This window comes from Cervus elaphus, chromosome 11, assembly GCF_910594005.1.
Source record: "Cervus elaphus chromosome 11, mCerEla1.1, whole genome shotgun sequence".
Taxonomy (NCBI): domain Eukaryota; kingdom Metazoa; phylum Chordata; class Mammalia; order Artiodactyla; family Cervidae; genus Cervus; species Cervus elaphus.
Genome location: NC_057825.1, coordinates 70,629,733 through 70,647,943, shown reverse-complemented (window position 1 = coordinate 70,647,943; position 18,211 = coordinate 70,629,733). Strand labels below are relative to the sequence as shown.

At 36.7% G+C, this 18,211-nt stretch overlaps 1 protein-coding gene across 16 annotated transcripts in view; it reads right to left on the bottom strand.

Annotated features, from left to right (window-relative positions):
* Positions 1-18,211, bottom strand: part of NRXN1 (neurexin 1) — a 1,160,507-nt gene that overhangs the window by 1,101,030 nt on the left and 41,266 nt on the right. The window lies entirely within an intron of this gene.

Sequence of the window (18,211 nt, the reverse complement as noted above, 5' to 3'; positions counted from 1 at the left end):
ACAACTCTAGGCTTCCCTGTGACTCAGTGGTAAAGAATCCACCTGCCAATGCAGGAGATGCAGGTTTGATCCCTGGCATGGGAAGATCTCCTGGAGTAGGAAATGGCAACCACTCCAGTATTCTTGCCTGGGAAATATCATGGACAGAGGAGCCTTGCAGGCTATAGGCCATGGGGTTGCAGAGTCAGAGACAACTTAGCAACTAAACAACAACAAAAAAAACTCTTGCTTTCAACCAGGAACACCACTCTAAGTACCCTAAACAAAACTTGTCATTCCTGCTTTGAGCCTTATTTCAAATACTATTCCTGAAATATCCTTAAGCTTACTTTTGGCAAGATGAATCCTATTTATGTGTACATCTGTAATTATTGGCTCTGCCTTATGTAATTTTTTTTTTTTTTTAATCGACCATAGAGGAATCCTGGGATTCATATGGGAATGCAATTATGTGACTTTAACTTTTCATAGATATGAAAACCACACTAGTAATCAGAGTACCTCATATCTGGCATAGCAACTACTGCAGTGTGAAGACTTCACAGGAAGGGCCAACCAGAGAGTTATGCAGGAAGCGATATCAATGCTAGGAGAAGAAATCATGTTCTTTTCTTTGAGACTGCTCACTGTCACACCAGCAATGAGAAGACCAGCCTAATAGGCAATGGCTTAGAGCCACCATGGAAAGAACCCCATTTTCTTTTTTTTTTTTAATTTTTTTATTAGTTGGAGGCTAATTACTTCACAACATTTCAGTGGGTTTTGTCATACATTGATATGAATCAGCCATAGATTTACACTTATTCCCCATCCCGATCCCCCCTCCCACCTCCCTCTCCACCCGATTCCTCTGGGTCTTCCCAGTGCATCAGGCCGGAGCACTTGTCTCATGCATCCCACCTGGGCTGGTGATCTGTTTCACCATAGATAATATACATGCTGTTCTTTTGAAACATCCCACCCTCACCTTCTCCCACAGAGTTCAAAAGTCTGTTCTGTATTTCTGTGTCTCTTTTTCTGTTTTGCATATAGGGTTATCGTTACCATCTTTCTAAATTCCATATATATGTGTTAGTATGCTGTAATGTTCTTTATCTTTCTGGCTTACTTCACTCTGTATAAGGGGCTCCAGTTTCATCCATTTCATTAGGACTGGTTCAAATGAATTCTTTTTGACGGCTGAGTAAAATTCCATGGTGTATATGTACCACAGCTTCCTTATCCATTCATCTGCTGATGGGCATCTAGGTTGCTTCCATGTCCTGGCTATTATAAACAGTGCTGCGATGAACATTGGGGTGCACGTGTCTCTTTCAGATCTGGTTTCCTCAGTGTGTATGCCCAGAAGTGGTATTGCTGGGTCATATGGCAGTTCTATTTCCAGTTTTTTAAGGAATCTCCACACTGTTTTCCATAGCGGCTGTACTAGTTTGCATTCCCACCAACAGTGTAAGAGGGTTCCCTTTTCTCCACAGCCTCTCCAGCATTTATTGCTTGTAGACTTTTGGATAGCAGCCATCCTGACTGGCGTGTAATGGTACCTCATTGTGGTTTTGATTTGCATTTCTCTAATAATGAGTGATGTTGAGCACCTTTTCATGTGTTTGTTAGCCATCTGTATGTCTTCTTTGGAGAAATGTCTGTTTAGTTCTTTGGCCCATTTTTTGATTGGGTCATTTATTTTTCTGGAATTGAGCTTCAAGAGTTGCTTGTATATTTTTGAGATTAATCCTTTGTCTGTTTCTTCATTTGCTATTATTTTCTCCCAATCTGAGGGCTGTCTTTTCACCTTACTTATAGTTTCCTTTGTAGTGCAAAAGCTTTTAAGTTTCATTAGGTCCCATTTGTTTAGTTTTGCTTTTATTTCCAATATTCTGGGAGGTGGGTCATAGAGGATCTTGCTGTGATTTATGTCGGAGAGTGTTTTGCCTATGTTCTCCTCTAGGAGTTTTATAGTTTCTGGTCTTACATTTAGATCTTTAATCCATTTTGAGTTTATTTTTGTGTATGGTGTTAGAAAGTGTTCTAGTTTCATTCTTTTACAAGTGGTTGACCAGTTATCCCAGCACCACTTGTTAAAGAGGTTGTCTTTTTTCCATTGTATATCCTGGCCTCCTTTGTCAAAGATAAGGTGTCCATAGGTCCGTGGATTTATCTCTGGGCTTTCTATTCTGTTCCATTGATCTATATTTCTGTCTTTGTGCCAGTACCATACTGTCTTGATGACTGTGGCTTTGTAGTAGAGTCTGAAGTCAGGCAGGTTGATTCCTCCAGTTCCATTCTTCTTTCTCAAGATTACTTTGGCTATTCGAGGTTTTTTGTATTTCCATACAAATTGTGAAATTCTTTGGTCTAGTTCTGTGAAAAATACCGTTGGTAGCTTGATAGGGATTGCATTGAATCTATAGATTACTTTAGGTAGAATAGCCATTTTGACAATATTGATTCTTCCAATCCATGAACACGGTATGGACCAGATGGCTTCACAGCTGAATTCTACCAAAAATTTAGAGAAGAGCTAACACCTATCTCACTCAAACTCTTCCAGAAAATTGCAGATGAAGGTAAGCTTCCAAACTCGTTCTATGAGGCCACCATCACCCTAATTCCAAAACCAGACAAGGATGCCACAAAAAAAGAAAACTACAGGCCAATATCACTGATGAACATAGATGCAAAAATCCTTAACAAAATTTTAGCAAACAGAATCCAACAACATATTAAAAAAATCATACACCATGACCAAGTGGGCTTTATCCCAGGAATGCAAGGATTCTTTAATATCTGCAAATCAATCAATGTAATACACCACATTAACAAATTGAAAGATAAAAACCATATGATTATCTCAATAGATGCAGGGAAAGCCTTTGACAAAATTCAACACTCATTTATGATTAAAACTCTCCAAAAATCAGGACTAGAAGGAACATACCTCAACATAATAAAAGCTATATATGACAAACTCACAGCAAGCATCACCCTCAATGGTGAAAAATTGAAAGCATTTCCCCTGAAATCAGGAACAAGACAAGGGTGCCCACTCTCACCACTACTATTCAACATAGTGTTGGAAGTTTTGGCCACAGCAATCAGAGCAGAAAAAGAAGTAAAAGGAATCCAGATAGGAAAAGAAGAAGTGAAACTCTCACTGTTTGCAGATGACATGATCCTCTACATAGAAAACCCTAAAGACTCTACCAGAAAATTACTAGAGCTAATCAATGAATATAGTAAAGTTGCAGGATATAAAATTAACACACAGAAATCCCTTGCATTCCTATATACTAACAATGAAAAAACAGAAAGAGAAATTAAAGAAACAATACCATTCACCATTGCAACAAAAAGAATAAAATACTTAGGAGTATATCTACCTAAAGAAACAAAAGACCTATACATAGAAAACTATAAAACACTGATGAAAGAAATCAAAGAGGACACAAACAGATAGCTTTTTTTTAATTGTTATAATTTTACTAGAGCTGAAGTTCTTTAAGATACGAAAATCTGGTTAAATTTTTGAAATGTTGCCACAATCTGCCGAAGAGCATTGTTCTTTAATTTTCATCTTTTAAATAAGTGACAGATATTAACTGATTAGGAAAAGTGGTGGTAACAAAATAGGTAATGAATATCACTTTAAGATATTAATTATTTAATAAAGCCAACTTCATTATAGAGCAAATTTAGAAGGTAGAAATAAATAAATGCATGCAAGAATTCATTTTCTTTATTCAGTCAAGATGATCCATAGATGCCAACATCATACGTTAAACATCACAATGGTGATATTTAGCAATTTATAAAATTGCCACATGAGAAAATGACATTTATTAAACTTTTATCCTAGAGAGTTTCTCAGCATTTTGCTATATACTTATTTTATTTTTTAAAAACTAATTTATTTAATTGGAGGCTAATTAACTGAGACCATATTTCCTACACATTTGTTCTGTAGATTATACCCAGAGAGATTACTTTAGTAGATATTTCTGCTGTCTTGTTTAACAAATTGCCTAAATACTTGCTTTTTTTTTTTTTTCCATCAAGGTACAGACATCCAGAATGGTATCAAAATGCAAGTATGTAGTGCCAAGTTAAATTTCAAATGTAAGGTCTAAGCTTTTTTCAAGAGGTAGAAAACACTATAAAGGCAAGCCAAATTCTGAAATAAAATGTTTATTCCCCAAATTATAGGGCTTCCTAGCTGGTGCTGTTGTTTGCTGTTTTAGTCACTAAGTCGTGTCTGACTCTTTGTGACCCCTCGGACTGTAGTCCGCCTAGCTCCTCCATCCAGGGGATTTCCCAGGCAAGAATACTGGTGTGTTTTGCCATTTCCTTCTCCAGGGGATCTTCCCGACCTACGGATCAAACCCATGACTCTTGCATTGGCAGGCGGGTTCTTTACCACCGGGCCACCAGGGAAGCCCACTTATTCATTTACTCCATCCCTAAACCAAGGTTTATTGTAGATTTACAGAAGTCTTTCAAGACCTAAAGTTCTTGTCAATATGAAACAACAACACATCAAGAAAGTCCATAACAGCCGAGTTGAGGCACTAAGTCACCCGTCTGCCCAGCAGAAAAGGTCAGTGCCTGGAGTCTTTCTGCTTCTGCCTCTTTACTGAGAATCCTGAGAAAGTTAATCAGGAAAAATGCGAGGCAGACAAGATACCGCTCCTTCAGCCAATGCAGGAGACATAAGAGACAAAGGTTCCATCCCTGGGTGGGGAAGATCCTCTGGAGGAGGGCATAGCAACCCACTCCAGTATTCATGCTTGGAGAATCCCACGGACAGAGGACCCTGGCAGCCTACAGGTAATGGGGTTGCAGAGTTGGACAAAACTGAAGTGACTTAGCACACATGCACATTTCCCCAAATTATAAGAAATCTATGCAATTTATTCATTTTGAAAAACAGTCTCTTCAGTCATTTTTATTGTCTGATAATTGAGGTTTTTTAAAATTATGGGTTCTATTTTTGTCATAAGTACATTGATGATGAACTGATTCAAAGGTTCTTAACCAGAAGAACAGTCTACGAAATAAATCCTTTGAATTGCAATTCCTTTGCCAGCCTTTAGCTCAGAAATTAAGAAAAGAAATGACAACCACCAACAAAGGGATTCATTCCACAGCTGAGTATGGATTTCCCCCAGTGACAAGTATTTGTATAAGTCCAAAGCCTAATAATTATTTCAGGAGGGACCTTGAAAATAATTAATATAGATTATTTTAATCTTGGAATCTCAAAGAACATTTGAGCTTCCATCATTCATCTCAGTTTTTTATAGAATCAACTCCAATTTCATCCTCAATGGGGAGAGAATTAAAACACAAATCTTGAAATCACAACTATCAAACAGGCAAAAGAGCCATGGAGGAAAAAATAATACAGATTTATCTTTATCATTTATCCTCCTGACTTTCACATTGAAAGTTTGAATGTATTTTCTAACAAGGATTAGCTAAAAATCTTCCTTATAGTGATTTCTTATTCAAACTGCAAAAGGATTTCTGAAAAACAAATCAAGTTTATTTATTAGGCTCCAGGAATAAATTACTTTAGGTGACTCTGGTACTTTAAGTTTTATTGATGAGAAGCCTATCTTAATGATGGAAGTCATGCACTGAAACCATTCTTTTTTCTCATTTCATCAATAGTTAATTTGGACTTCACAGCAGAATATTCACTGGATAACTGCTCTTAACCTTGGCTGTCTTAGGAATAATTCTAAACTCTCATCAAAAGAGGTATTTGATATTATTAATATTAATACAACACATTACATACAAGAGATACTTCACAGAGAGCAGTTAACGAACAATAATTAAAATTTACCAGAAGTCCCCTTTCCAGAACCAACTCGGAGCATTCTTAAACCAATGGACCATTCAGCATCTCATCTAGATTTTTTTTTTTCTTTCAAATTTATTAAACTTGCTTTTGAACTAGAGAGAGGTTTAAGCAAGAAAAAAACATAAAAACAATAAGAAATGTGTCAGTATTTTTCATATCTTCTTAATCACTTTAATATGTGCATGCTGCTGCCGCTGCTAAATCACTTCAGTCGTGTCTGACCCTGTGTGACCCCATAGACGGCAGCCCACCAGACTCCCCCGTCCCTGGGATTCCCCAGGCAGGAATACTGGAGTGGGTTGCCATTTCCTTCTCCAATGCATGAAAGTGAAAAGTGAAAGGGAAGTCACTCAGTCGAGTCCGACTCTTAGCGACCCCATGGACCGCAGCCTACCAGGCTCCTCTGTCCATGGGATTTTCCAGGCAAGAGTACTGGAGTGGGGTGCCATTGCCTTCTCCAAATATGTGCACAGTACTATCTTATTTTAAGCCATCCACTGATTAAATGTTCCAAATTCAAAATTCTCTTATTTTTCCACTCAGCCTAATGGGTTTGGTCTTTTATGGTTTGTAGATACAAAATTATAATTCCCTGAAAATTTTCTAAGAGTCATCAATAATGTGTATTCTTCTCCAATTCATTTACTAATCGACTCATTCAGTCTTTCTTTCCACTTAAAAATCAAGATATGTTGGTCAGGGAGTTTTTCTACAAAAGTCTACGCATTCACCAAATTACTAAAGCCATGTTTCACAATCAAAATTCACTCTAAATCGATTATATTGGAACTTCACATTTCCAAATCACAGATAACATTTACTGATTATCTGTCCAGATATAGACACTTTGGCATATGCTTTTTGCTATTTGATTAAATCCAAATAAACGTTCTAAAGTTTATGAATCCACAATTACTTCCCCACTGGCAATGCACAGAAGCTACTCTTTGCATTCAGAGGCATGAGGAATCCTTGTCACCTCCTCCTGGATAGCCTCTATGCAGCACTTCTACAGCTCAGGGAATATTTCTTCCCTGCTTAAAGGGAAGGATCAAGGATGCTTGATCAACATTTGTGTGTGTGTGCTTCATAAAAAGCAGTTAAAGTTCCCACCGATGACACTTGTCTGAGCCTTCCCTTACAATTAGAACCCTCTGATATTCCTATCCCCTCGAGTTATGGGAACCTCCTCAGAAGACAATTAACAAATTGTTAATAACTGCTGGTACTCCTAGGGAAAAGTTCCAATTTATTTGACTATACACATAATTCAGGGTACTTTAGAGTAGTGGGAAAAAATAGTAGTGGGAAACCCCCAAAATGGAAAATGTTCAGTTCAGTTCAGTCACTCAGTCATGTCTGACTCTTTATGACCCCATGGACTGCAGCATGCCAGGCTTCCCTGTCCATCACCAATTCCTGGAACTTATTCAAACTCATGCCCATCGACTCAGTGATGCCATTCAACTGTCTCATACCCTGTCATCCCCTTCTCCTCCTGCCTGCAATCTTTCCCACTGTCAGGGTCTTTTCTAGTGAGTCAGTTCTTCACATCAGGTGACCAAAGGATTGGAGTTTCAGCTTCAGCATCAGTCCTTCCAATGAATATTCAGGACTGATATCCTTTAAGATAGACTGGTTGGATCTCCTTACAGTCCAAGTCTTCTCCAACACCACAGTTCAAAAGAATCTATTCTTCAGCACTCAGCTTTCTTTACAGTACAATTCTCACATCCATACATGACCACTGGAAAAACCATAGCTTTCACTAGATGGACCTTTGTTAACAAAGTGATATCTCTGCTTTTTAATATGCTGTCTAGGTTGTTTATAACATTTCTTCCAAGGAGTAAACATCTTTTAATTTCATGGCTGTGGTCCCCATCTGCAGTGATTTTGTAGCCCCCAAAAATAAAGTCTGTCCCTGTTTCCATTGTTTCCCCATCTATTTGCCATGAAGTGAACAGACCAGATGCCACAATCTTAGTTTTCTGACTGCTAAGTTTTAAGCCAACTTTTTCACTCTCCTCTTTCATTTTCATCAGGAGGCTCTTTAGGTCTTCTTCACTTTCTACCATAAGGGTGGTATCATATGCATATCTGAGGTTATCGATATCTCTCCTGGCAATCTTGATTCCAGCTTGTGCTTCATCCAGCCTGGCATTTTGCATGATGTACTCTGCATATAAGTTAAACAAGCAGGGTGACTATATGCAAACTTGATGTACTCCTTTCCCTATTTGGAACCAGTTCACTGTTCCATGTCCGGTTCTAACTGTTGCTTCCTGACCGCATTCAAATTTCTCAGGAGGAAGGTCAGGTGATCTGGTATTCCCACCTCTTTAAGAATTTTCCACAGTTTGTTGTGATCCACACAGTCAAAGGCTTTGGTGTAGTCAATAAAGCAGAAGTAGATTTTTTCTGGAATGCTCTTGCTTTTTTGATGATCCAACGAATGTTGGCAATTTGATTAATGGAAAATGTAAATTAAATATAGTAAGAATCTGCTCATTTTAATGAAATACATTTTCTCCCCTAAATCTGCTTGGAATTATCTTGTTTTTATAAATTGTATGATTTTTTTTCATGCTACTCTTCATTTAAAATAAAGTATTCTAAAGGCCATGAATATATTTCTTCTATACAAAATGCCACAGCACAGAGGATGGACATTATATAACTACTAACAAATACTTGTTGGATCAAAGCTGAAGCAAAGACTGAAAATCTCTGTTCTGTTTGCTTGTTTGTTTAAGGAACTACTTCCAAAATGACAACTCTGAAGATCAGGATAGAAACACAAAACTATAACAAAAACCTGAATGTTCTTCCTAAAACCTGGAGTTAGAAATTAAAAGTTAGGCAAAGGCAATCAGCACCTATATGTGAAACTATCAGCCAGTTTTATAACAGTTCATTTAATGCATTTAAAAAACATAAAATGTGACCTGTGTTCAATAGATGGGGCAGAAGTGTAAGAGTGACAGACTTTATTTTCCTGTGCTGCAAAATCACAGGAGACAGTGACTACAGCTACAAAATTAAAAGACACCTGCTCCTTGGAAGGAATGCTATAACAAACCTTGACAGTCTGTTAAAAAGCAGAGACAACACTCTTCCAACAAATATCCATCTAGTCAAAGCTTGGTTTTTCCAGTAGCTATGTACGGATGTGAGAGTTGGACCATAAAGAACGCTCAGCACCAAAGAACTGCTGCTTTCAAACTGTGGTGCTGGAGAAGACTCTTGAGAGTCCCTTGGACAGCAAGGAGATCAGACCAGCCAATCCTAAAGAAAATCAACCCCAAATATTCATTGGAAGGACTGATGCTGAAGCTGAATACTTTCCAGTACTTTCCAATATTCTACTCTATCCAATGCCAATTCTTATTGAGATTGGTACTTCTCTTTTATAATGTTATTTAGATGTGTCATAATGTTTAGTTTTCTGCCAAACCTTGTGTTTGAAAATGCTTGTCATGTATGTTGGTGACATGAACTATTTATTTATATGTTGAACATTTAGAAAAACAATGTAATAGAGAAGATACTTGACCATGGGCCTTTTTGCACTTTGTGAGTAACCTTCTGCATTAGAGATCCGCCATCCCTGTATGTTAATATGCCAATTTGAATAGAAGGCTCCTTGGATGGATTGAGCCCAGAAGCATGATTCCATAAAACTTCATTTAAATGTGAACAGTAACCATGACTGTGTTTACATACATCTATCATTGGAATCAAAAGCATTTTAATCATGAACATGTTGTCAATCACCAAGTCATGTGTGACTCTTTGTGACCCCATGGACTGAAGCATGCCAGGCTTCCCTGTCCTTCACAATCTCCCAGACTTTCCTCAAACTCCTGTCCATTGAGTCAGTGGTGCCATCCAACCGTCTCATCCTCTGTTGCCCCCTTCTCCTTCTGCCCTCAATCTTTCCCAGCATAGGGTCTTTTCCAATGAGCCAACTTTTCAGATGCCTGGCATGCTTCAGTCCATGGGGGTTACAAAGAGTAGCATTAAAAATACTATTAAAAATCTTAATAGTAATACTCTGGACACAACTTCAGCTCAAATTAGTAAATTAATTTGAAGACTGAGCCAAGGAGTACCCCCAGAAAACAATGCAAAAGATCAAAGAAATGTACTGTATGAATGGAGAAAAGCTAAACAGGGAAGAAGGTTAGCTAAGGAAGTTTTCAAATACATCTATTAAATTTCTAGGTAGAACAGATTGAGTAGATATAACAAAATAAAATTTCCCAAACTGAGAACCTACATGTCTGATTCAGAGGTTTATCAAGTTCTAATAAACATGAACAGAAAAAGACCCATACATCTTGACAAAACTTTAGAACATTTAGGATAATTAAAATAATGTTTTTCAAAATAAAGTAATTTAGAAGCTTTATGATGAAAATTCAAAAAGCTTCTAGAGAGACAGTAGTAAAAGTTATCTTTATTAGAAACAAAAACAGACTGGTATCAGACTTATCTTCCACATTCCTAACAGAAGACTATGGGGAAGTTGGCCTCAAATATTTAATTTTAAATCTAGCATCGTGTACCCAAGCAATACAACAGTTGAGCAGGATGTAAAAACAGCTTTTTTTTTTTAATCTGTAAGCATTCAGAAATTTTGATATCAACAAAACCACTCTGAAAGTATTAATTAAAGTTGTGCTTCAGTAACTAAGAGGATCCAAAAATGAGGGAAATACGGAGTACAAGCTATCAATCTAAGAAAAATAAGCTAAAAATAGAAAATGTCCACCAAAAGAATATTACATAACTGAGATATGGGAGGTTATGTCAAATAAGAAATACAATTCAAAGCCATAAAGAAACATATTTACATGTTTTTCTATATAAAAAGTTGAAATAAAAATTAAAACTTCTAAAAGAGGAAAGACAACATACACAGTTTTAAAAGGCAGTGTAAAGCCTGATAAAAATATTTGCTCCATATATAACTGACAAGAATATCAATACACAGAGTGTACAAAATATTTTACAACTCCAAAAGAAAAATGAACAAAGAAACAGGAAAATTACAAAGGAAAACAAAGAAGTAAAAATGGTCAATAAATATATAAAAAGATACTCTACATCACTACTGAGCAGGAAGATAAAAGTTAAAACAGCAACATACTTTTCATCAGATTGAGACAAGCAAAATATGGTAGCATTCTGTTCTGGTGCAGTACTCAAAACAAAAACTTTATATATTAATACAAGTAAAAATTGGGAGAGTCTGTTCTGGAGTAATTTGTTGGTAACTGGCTCTTGGCAAATTCATTCTTTCAAACCTATCACAGTTTTTAATGTACATATGAATAAGTATGCATCAATGTGTTAGCAAAATATGGAAAAACATATATAAGATGTTCATTGCAACATTTATTCTTAGTAGTAAAATAAATGGACCTAAATCTTAACCAATAATGAATTAGTAAAAATAAATCATGTTCTATACTTGGCAACACAAGTATGTAGGTATGTTGTTTGTTTTTTTTTGAGGTAGAGCCATCAGCCAGAAGGATAAAGAACATTACAGCATACTAACACATATATATGGAATTTAGAAAGATGGTAACGATAACCCTACATGCAAAACAGAAAAAGAGACACAGAAGTACAAATTTTTAAAACATAAGAAATGAGATAAAGCAACCCACAGAAGGTAATCCTATTTGTTTAAGATAAAAATAATAGGTATAAAAATGTGTACATATACATGATGGTAAATATACAGAAAGACTTAAAAACTGGACTCCAAAATATTTTTAACACAGCTTTGTAGAGAGCAATGTGCAAAGGACAGGAGTGGTGGAAATTGTTTCCTTATCACTATATTGGGAGGAGTGTTTCCTTATCACTATATTAATCTTTCAAAACAGCAATGTATTTATATGGTTGTATAATTAAAAAAAGCATAAAGTTAAGCAGGCTAAATTATGACAGAGAAAGAGAACTATTAGAAAAAATTAAAATTTTCATCTTTTATTTTCAATTATCTTTCATTTTGCCATAATTTGATATTTTAATAATTCTTTATATGCTGATTACTATTAGACAAACAGTTTACTATCAAATATGAAGGACCTTCTATTTAAACCATAAACATAGTTACACAGCATTAATTAAAAGTATGAAAAATAAAATGAAAATTACACCACACAAATCTGTTAAGTCATGGTTCTCATTTTCTTCTTCCAAAAATGCTCTCCCCTGTTATTCTGCAATAGTTTCAGGTTAGTGTACGTAACTTCTTGTGATATGTATGCTCTTTTCCCCATATCCTGGAAGCAGATTTTGTGGTGACATACTTTGAATAATCAATGTTTTCAAAAGATCCTGTTACAAACTTAGAAAAATGAACAAATGAATCATCCCACTTGAGTATCTCTTACATTTATTTTAGGAAACAGGAATCTGACTGAAGGAAAGACTCCAAATCCAGTCATCATGACCACTGAAGTACCTCCCCATTCTACATTCAATTCCTATGACTAAAGTTAGCTTCTGAGAGAGGATGCATATGCCTTGAGTCATTTAGGAATATATGCTTTCTGTCTGGTTGGAAGAGCTTGTCAATGACTCAATAAAAAGTCAGGATCTGGGCATTTCTTTGGGGATTAATGGCTGGCTAATTCAGCCGTACGAGACAAAGAACATTAACCCCAAATGGCCCCTGTCCACTTGTGGCAGCCATGGAAAAGAAGCACTAAAAAAGATAAACTAGACTTTTTGGACTTCATGCTAATGTTTTCTTAGTAAGTATCTTTTGCAAGCAATAAAAAATGGACTGATATTTTTAAGCCAATCTCACTAAGTCAGTTCAGTCAGTTCAGTCGCTCAGTCGTGTCCGACTCTTTGGGACCCCATGAATCGCAAGCCAGGCCTCCCTGTCCATCACCAACTCCTGGGATGTACTCAAACTCATGCCTATCAAGTCATTGATGCCATCCAGCCATCTCATCCTCTGCTGTCCCCTTCTCCTCCTGCCCCCAATCCCTCCCAGCATCAGGGTCTTTTCCAGTGAGTCAACTCTTCTCATGAGGTGGCCAAAGTATTGGAGTTTCAGCTTCAGCATCAGTCCTTCCAATGAACACCCAGGACTGATCTCCTTTAGGATTGACTGGTTGGATCTCCTTGCAGTCCAAGGGACTCTCAAGAGTCTTCTCCAACACCACAGTTCAAAAGCATCAATTCTTCGGCGCTCAGCTTTCCTCACAGTCCAACTCTCACATCCATACATGACCACTGGAAAAACCACAGCCTTGACCAGACAGACTTTGTTGGCAAAGTAATATCTCTTCTTTTTAATATGCTATCTAAAAAAAAGAAAAAGCCAATCTCACTAAATCTATACAATTCAGAAAATCCATAGGTCTAAATCTGGGTACGTGTTATCAAAATCATCACACGCTATTCAGATCTATACAGGGACCTGGGATAGTTCTCATGTAACAGAGCTTTATGGTATACAGATATTTCCATAAGGGTCAGTGATATTTCTAATATTCAGATGATAAAAATAAACCAGTCCTAATTTATCACAAGAGTGTCATCTATTCCTTACATGTAATCTACACACATCAATAACTATTTCTGCAGTTTTCTGAAATCAGCCTAAATTTCTAATCATTCTCTTTTATGATGTTGGTCCCCATTTAATAATTCAACTGGTAAAATACCAGCTTGAAATATTGATAATATGTTTCTTTTGACAGAAACTATTTGCATTAATTTCCTCCCCAAAGGGACACTTGAGGTGAACAATATGGTTTCACAGCTCTTGTTACTATGACAAAGTGATCAAACAAAAATGCCAGTCAAATGGTTCTTTCCAAGGGATGGAACCTTTGGAAGATGAGTGTCAGGGTACACTTGCTTTAGATCAAACTAAAAAGAGGTAAACAGCTTCATATCACCTGCCTTGTTTCTTATTATTCTTATGGTATATAAACCAATACAATCGCACTCTGTGTTGAGATGGGGCTTTCCTGATGGCTCGGTTGGTAAAGAATCTGCCTGCAATGCAGGAGACCCCAGTTTGATTCCTGGGTTGAGAAGATCCATTGGGGAAGGGATAGGCTACCCACTCCAGCATTCTTGGGCTTCCGATGTGCCTCAGCTGGTAAAGAATCTGCCCGCAATGCAGGAGACCTGGGTTCAATCCCTAGGTTGGGAAAATCCCCTGGAGAAGGGAAAGGCTACCCACTCCAGTATCCTGGCCTGGAGCATTCCATGGATTGTATAGTCATGGGGTCACAAAGAGTCAGACAAGACTGCGCGACTTTCACTTTTGTGTTGAGATACAATTCACTGAGCTAACTGGAATAATTCATTAAGTAGCAGCATATTATACCATAAAGGTCCATGAAGTGAAACAGAGCTTTAGCAGCGCTATATCTGATTGCAAATCCTTTTGCCGTCATTTACTGACTGTGTGAGCTTGTCTAAATTATGTATCCTGCCTAAACCTCAGTTTTCCCTTCTGCAAATGGGAATAACAATAGTATCTATTCCATTAGGTTGTTAGGAGAATTAAACTAGATTATCCGTGTAGATTCTTATCACAATGGCAGGTAGACAGTAAGGACTGAACACACACATATTATTCCCATTAATATTTCTGTTGTACAAGTTTCCTATTTTTGCTCTTCTTTATGATATCTTCCCACCTTTCAATTTTTTATCCTATTTTTTTAATCGTTCCTATCTTTTTTTTTCCCCCCTTTCTCTTTCCCTTATTTTCCATTATTTGATCGGGATTGGGAATACATGTAAATAATATTAAAAAAAAAAAAAAAAAACAAAGGCACTCAGGTTCTCAGAGGGATTTTCTTTTTCAATTCAATGTTTTAAAGATATAAAATTAGTTATAAATTTTCCTAAATGGAGAGATTGTCAGTAAAACTGAAGCATCTCAGTAACAGAATATTCTGGAATTTATGAAGTTTCAGTTTCAATGTCCCCAGAAAGTTATTGCTGACACAAGAAAGAAAGTTTTCTTCTTAGATATTCCCAGGTGGTGCAATGGTAGAGAATCTGCCTGTCAATGCAAGAGATGTGTATTTGATTCCTGAGTCAAGAAGATCCCCTGGACAGGAAACGGCAACCCACTCCAGGATTCTTGTGGAAAACTCCATGGAGGAGGAGCCTGGTGTGCCTAGACTCCATAGGGCCACAAAGAGTCAGACATGACTGAGCAACTGGACACATGAATTCAATATATGCATGCACCTCATTATCATGAGTACATCTAATATTTGAGTATTTGAATGGTATTGCTAAAGTTATTTTTGAGGTATAATTTACATACAGCAAAATATCCTTTTTAGGTATACAGGTCTATGAACCTTGACAAATAACTTAAAACTGTGTTAACTACCAGTATAGTCAAGATATAATTTCTATTCTTGCCCCACCAGACAGGTACCTGGCAACCAGCAATTATTTTCTGTCCTACAGTTTTGTCCAGAATATTATATAAATGGAATGATACAGTATTTAAGCTTTTGAGTTGACTTCTTTCACATAAAGTAAGTTAGATCCATGTTGCTACATGGGTTATCATTTTGTTCTTTTTGCTGCTGAATGTATGAAATGTATAGATGTACTCCTGTTCATTTATCCACTCATCAATCGATGGACATTTGGGTTGTTTTTAGATTTTAAGTGATTGTAAATAAAGTTACTGCAGACATCCAGTGCAAGTTTTAATACTTGTAGCAGAAGTAGAAGGCAGACATGCTTTCATCTGTTTCACTAAGTATCTAGAAATTGGAATGTTTGGTATGTTTACCTTTATTAGAAATTGTCAGTGCGTCTCCAAAGCAGTTTTACCATTCCTCATTCCTACCAGCAACACACGATAGTTTCAGTTGTTCCACATCCATGTCAGCACTTGATATTGGCAGGGTATATTTTTAATATAATTTTAGCCACTCTAATAACAATGGTGTGCTATCTGTGGCCTTAATTTATAGTTATTAATTGCTGATAGTATTGAGCATTCATAAATCTTCCTTAGAGAATCTTTTGTCCAAATATTTTGATCACCTTTAGATTTTGTTCATTGTCCTATTATTATTGAATTTCAAGAATTCTTTACATGTTCAGGATATAATTCACTATTAGACATAAATTTGCAAATATTTTTTCTACTTCATTTTTTACTTTCTATTTCTTAATTATGTATTTTGATGTCTACAGCTAAAATTTAATTTATTCAGAAGGCAAATCTTTTTATTTAAATTATTACTTCACAATAACTTTCCCCACATAAATGTCAATGAAAATTCATGGTCTTCTGGTTTACTATGCATTTAGCTCTTCTTACAATCACTTTTAAAATCTAATTTCAAAAAATATGCATAGTAAACAGTTCAAATGCTCTGATGAATCATTTGCTCCTTACTTTATCTCTAAGGGAAAACACTTCCTTAAATGTTGTTTGCTTTGCAGAGGACACAGGGGAATTTCAGTGATTTTTTTTTTTAATCAAAAAGAGATAGATTTCAACTTCTCTAATCTCTTCTTAATACTTTTCCAATTTGGATCTGAATGCACATTCTTCTCTGGATCCTATTAAATAATGTGATTTCTATTCTCCCAATTCAATAAGCCAACATCTTGCTAACTTACTTTTTCTCCCACCAGTTCTTCCCCAGATCACATGCTCACATGCCAGCCAAAGTGATGAAAATATCACAAAGAATAAGCTTTCCCAGGCTAACACTTCAACATTTCCAAATCCTTGCCTTTCTCTCTGGAATAAGTATAAATGGAGATAGCAGAGAATATAAGGGGACATATGCACACTGGGAAATCCAAGAGAACTTGATCTTTGTTCTGGATCTACCAATATGCGTTTGTTTATTGACTCTTTCCTTAAGTATTCATTCATTCATTTAGCAAATTATTTTCTGAACATCTGCTGTATGTACCATACTAGAAATTGGAAATAAAGTAGTGTATGAGACAGATTTGGGCTTTCCAGGTGGCGCTAGTGGTAAAGAAAAAGCCTGCCAATGCAGTAGAGAGAAGAGATGTGGGTTAAGTCCCTGGCTTGGGAAGATCCCCTGGAGGAGGAATAGCAACCCACTCCAATATCCTTGCCTAGAGAATGCCATGGACAAAGGAGCCTGGCGGGTTACAGTTCATGGGGTTGCAAAGAGTCAGACAGGACCAAAACAACTTTACACACACACATGAGACAGATTTAGCTTTTTCCCTCAAATAAATGGCAGATTCTTTCTTGTACTGAAGTGTGTGTTAGTCACTCAGCCGTGTCTGGCTCTTTGCAACCCCAAGGACTGTAGCCCGCCAGGCTCCTCTGTCCATGGGATTCTCCAGGCAAGAATACTGTTGTGGGTTGCCATTCCCTTCTCCAGGGGATCTTCACAACCCCGGGATCAAACCCGGGTCTCGCGTCTCCAGCTTTGCAAGCAGATTCTTTATCATCTGAGCCAAGGTTGTCCTGAATAAGCTATAAGCTTTTCTGCTTCATTTTTTTCTACTCTAAATTGGGAAAATAAATTCTTAGGTCACATACTTCCTAAACATGATAATTAAGTGAATCATATGAAGACATACATACATATCTGTACTTTTGACACAGTGATGCTCTTTTTTACCTTCCCTCATCTACCTTGTACACAGGATATCTCCTAAATAACTTGTCGCTAATGGTGAGAAGAAAAGTCTCACTGACATGGGTGCTTAGGAGAATGGAGAGCTGTCTGCAACAGATGCTGTAAGCAAATCAGCTTTCTGCTGCATTTTCTTGATAGATCATTCAAAGCTATGGTATTATTACAACAACTTCTGAATAAACCTTCAGCAGAGCTGGCTGCCTTTCAATGTATCTTCCCTTCTACACTAATGTTTTGTGTGTTTTCTCTAGTTTCCGTTCATCTATACATCCCCTTTGTAAGTGGGCTTTGCACATGTCAATGAAATCTCCACAATTCAAGAAGAAAGGACTGGAAAATAGGACCAGAAAATAGTTTGACATTAACTACACATTAAATTTCCAGAAAACAAATTATCTAATATCTTGGGAATGTAATTCAAGAGGCACATTCTTTTGAGATAAAAACAGCTTTCACAATACAAAGTATTAAAAGACACCAATGCAATACAAGCTTCTAATTGTTAATGCCATTCTCAGAACATCAGTTTCAATAAAGGATCCCTTTAGAAATGCTTTTCCAACTGGTGACTGCTCTGGACTTCCTGCTATTATTTTCCAGGCATTTTATCTACTTCTATTTACACCATAAATGGCCAAAAATCAGAAATCATATCAAAAGTGTACACATGTGAATCTGT